Source organism: Octopus bimaculoides, chromosome 15, assembly GCF_001194135.2.
Source record: "Octopus bimaculoides isolate UCB-OBI-ISO-001 chromosome 15, ASM119413v2, whole genome shotgun sequence".
Lineage (NCBI taxonomy): Eukaryota > Metazoa > Mollusca > Cephalopoda > Octopoda > Octopodidae > Octopus > Octopus bimaculoides.
The window spans coordinates 42,170,619-42,175,309 of NC_068995.1; positions in this window are offsets into that span (position 1 = coordinate 42,170,619).

Below are 4,691 nucleotides of genomic sequence, written 5' to 3' on the forward strand. Positions count from 1 at the left end.
TGTGTGTGTGTGTGTGTGTGTGTGTGAATGTATTTGTTTATACGTGTGCGTTTATGTGCGCGCGTACTTTTGCAATATATGTATATCTGTATATGTGTGTGTATTGTGTGTGTTTGTGTGCTTGTGTATATGTGTATATATATATGGATGGGGTATAAATAAATAATACGGAATACCAATGAATGTTTTTTTTTATGTACCTGTGTGTGTGTGTGTGTGTGTGTGTTTGTGAGACAGGTGAGATGAGGAAGGGAAGAGATATTGTTATCGATCCGAAGTATGTGTATATATATGTATATATATATATATATATATATATATATATGTCCGTGATGTGTTCTTGGTGGTAAAGTCGCTTTTTTTTTTTTCTTCACGGTAATGTGATTATGGGTGGTCCACGTTTATTTCAAACATAACAGTAGTACTTGTTAGCGGTGGATGGCGGCGGTACCAAGGAGAGGTGGCGATGGTTAAGAATAAGAATGACAATATTACTAATTGCAAATATACAGTAATGACAATAAGTTAATTTTTTAACCTTGCTTCATGTTCTTGACTTTGTTCTTGTTGAGGTTGATCATATCGTTCTTTCCGTTGTTATCTGTCCAGTTATAGGATCAGTAATAATAATAGTAATAGCTGTAGTAGTAGTAGTAGTGGTTGTAGTATTTGTATACAAGAAAGTTGACGATGATGATGATGGTTGCTGCTGTTCGTGTTCCTTTCGATGCTATTTCACGAGACGTCGTTTTTCTTGTTGGTGTTGTTTGATTTTTTTCCTTCAAGTTCTGATTATCAATATTATTATTATTATTATTATTATAATTATATACTTCTTTGTATTTTTTTTTTTCTGTTGTATTATTTCTTCCTTTGACAATGATATTGTCGTTGGTGTTGTTGGTGTTGTTTATCGAATGATGACATAAAACGACAACGATTATAGATAACAATGATGACGATAATTCAGATGAAAGAGATAATTAATACTAATAATAGTAATAATAATAATAATGATGATAATAATAAGCGATAATATTAACGTTTTAAGCAAGAGTCCATCGAATCATCATCATCGTCATCGTCGTCGTCGTTGTTATCATCATCATCATCGTCATCATCATCATCATCATCGTAGCATGTTTTTTTTTTGTTTTTTTTTTTGTTTGCTATCGAAGACACTTCACATCACTAGACATTGACGTATAGCATCTCTGGGGTACCCATCAACAGCGACAACAACAACAACAGCAACAGACACCACCAACACCAACACCAGCGACGAACAGACATACAGAGAGGAGAAAAAATACAAGAGTTGTCCCTTTCACACACGGGAGTGAAAAATCAGAAAGCACAACAACCGCAGCGCCCTCCCAGCTGCTGGAGTTGTGGTAGCAGCAGTAGTAGTAGTAGTAGTAATAATAGCAATAGTAATAGCAGCAGCAGCAGCAGCAGCAGCGACAATTGATGTAGTAGCGACAGTAGTGGTAGTAGAGGCAGGAGGAGGAGGGGAAGAGGAGGAGGAGGCAGGTCGACAACGCCGCTGTCTTACTCTGTCATTCATACACCATCGCAGTCCCACAATATTGTTCCAATAACAATAATAATAACAACAACAACGATAATCGTTCCTTATTTTGGCACCAGGGCCAGCAATTTTGAGGAGTGACCAAGTCGATGACGTCAAAACCCAGTGCATAACTGGTACTTATTTTATCGACCCCCCCCGAAAGGATGAAAGGCTAAGTCGAATTCTGTGGAATTTGATCTCAAAACGTAAAGTCGGACGAAATACCACAAAACTTTTTTTTTTGACCTGCGAGCTATTATTATTATTATCATTATTAATAATAATAATAATAATAATAATAATGCTTTCTACTAAAGGCACAGGGCCTGAAATTTTCGAGGAGGGAACTAGTCGATTACATCGATCCCAGTATGCCACTGGTATTTTATTTCATCGACTTTGGAAGGATGAAGGGCAAAGTCTACCTCGGCAGAATTTAAACTCAGAATGTAAAACCAGACGAAATGCTGACAATAATAATAACAGCAACACATACACGCATGACCATTAAAAAAAAATCCCTTTCTGTTATAGGCACAAGGCCTGAAACTGAAATTAGAGGGGTGGGGGCCTAATCGATTACGACAACCCCAGTGCTTGACTGGAATTATTTTATCGACCCTGAAATGATGGAAGGCAAATCAGTCTCGGTGGAATTTGAACCCAGGACGTAAAGACGAACGAAACGTCGCTAAATATTTTCCCCGGCGTGCTAACGATTCTGCCAGCTCGCCGCCTTAATAATAATAATAATAATAATAATAATAATAATAATAATAATAATAACATCGACCCTAGTACTTGACTGTTACTTAATTTTTTTTCGAACCCTAAAAGATGTAAAACAAAGTTAACCTCGACAGGAATTGCACCCACAATTGCACCCAGGAAGAAATAACGCTTGGCCCCTTTTTCCGACAATCTGACGACTCTGCCAAATTGCCCCTAAAAATAAAAAAGAAATCAATAATAAAGGAGAGGCATGGGTTATTGTATGTATGTATGTGTATGTATGTATGTATGCTCGCACGTGCGTATGTGTGAGTGTGTGCATGTGTGTGTGTGTGTGTGTGCATGTGTGTGTGTGTGTTTGTTTCTCTTGGCACTTCTGCTGCATACCTTACTGTGTTTTAATTCATCACTACGTAGTAATCAAATACAGAGGGTGGCCATGTTGGGGCACTGCCATTTGAACTGGTTACTGTGCCCCTTGTGAATTACGTGTGTGTGTGCTTATAACTTGGCGCGCGCGGAACGCTCAAACACACACACACACACACACACACACACACACACACACACACACACACACACACACACACACACACACACACACACACACACACACGCGTGCGCACACATACATGATATATATATATATACAAGCTTAACCACAAACACGCTGACATGGTCTTTCAGTAATATATTGTAAAATAAAAGTTGAATTAATAATAATAATCCTTTCTGCCAAAATTTAGTGAGAGGAGACCAATCTATTACATCGATCCCAGTATCCCACTGCTACTTTATTTATCGACCTTTAAAGGATGAAAAGCGAAGTCAACCTCGGCAGTATTTAAAATAATAATAATAATAATAATAATAATTAATAGGCCTTGGGCCGATAGTAAAAGATATTATTATTATTATTATAATTATTTTTATTATTATTGTTATTATCATTAGAACTGTGAGAATGGCAGGTAGAGAACTTGATACATGGAAGGGTGGAGTTACCCGATTAAAACCGCCCTCGTGTCTGACTGGTACTTTATGTTACAGACTTCGTAACGTGAATAACTTCATATACACAAACATACAGAAATATATATGTGTGTGTGTGTGTGTGTGTGTGTGTGTGTGTGTGTTTGTGTGGATATATGTGTGTGTATGTATGTATGTATGTATGTATGCATATAGCTATTTGTATTCATGTATGCATGCGTATGTTGGAAACAAAGTTAATATTTGTGCACACACACACACACACACACAAACGAAATAGCTCATTCAAAGAAAAAATATACTAGCAAAGACAAACCCAGACACGCAAAATGTACGCAACTTCCAACAACGACAGCAATAACCTCAAAAAACATCATAAAGCAAAAAGATGTGTTTCATAATACACAGAATAGAATACAAATAACCAAAAATTAAAGCCTGGTCGTCCTCATCATCAAAACAACAACAAAAAAAAAGACCACAAGCACGATTTAGTTATATAAAACGCGCTCTCAACAACAACAACAACAACTACTACTACTACTACAAGACCGTATGTGCGTAGTATGCGTGTGTGTATGGGTGTGTGTGCAGTATGCGTGTGTGTACATGGAAGAGTCTAGGGGTGAGTGCATTAAGTCTTGTCTCAAAACTTGTAGTTAGGTTTTGAGTCTCAAATTCTCAAACCTTTTGCGGACGACTACGAATGTGTGGTATGTATTTGTGTGCCTGTGAGTGCCTGAGTATGTACGAGTGTGCGTATGAATACACACACACACACACACACACACACACACACATATATATATATATGACAGATAAACATTGTATACAAAGAGGTGCATTTGCATGTGTGCGTGTGTACACACACACACACACACACACACACGCACATATACATACACTATTGATAATCGGCACAAAATTCATTCGTTGAGGTCTCGGTCCTCTATGGTAGACTGAAAGAAGCCCGTCTCGGACCTTGGATCACTCTTCAACTTCTGCAGATTATTAATATACAAACACACGCGCGCGCACACACACTCATGAATCTATATGCGTATACACCTATAGATATGTATACGCATATACGCTCATATACATACAATATATATGTGTGTGTGTGTTCGTGGTGCATGTATGTATGCATGTATATCTGTATATATATATACATAGAGAGATAGTGGATTTGGTAGAGGGAAACTAGAAGAAGCCCGTCGTATACAAGTGTATATAGACGCAGGCGTGACTGTGTGGTAAGAAACTTGTTTCCTAACCACATGATTCCGGGTTCAGCCAAACTGCGTGGCACCTTGGTCAAATGCCTTCTACCTTTGAGTGGATTTTGTAGACAGAAGCTGAAAGAAGCCCATCTTGTGTGTGTGTGTGTGGG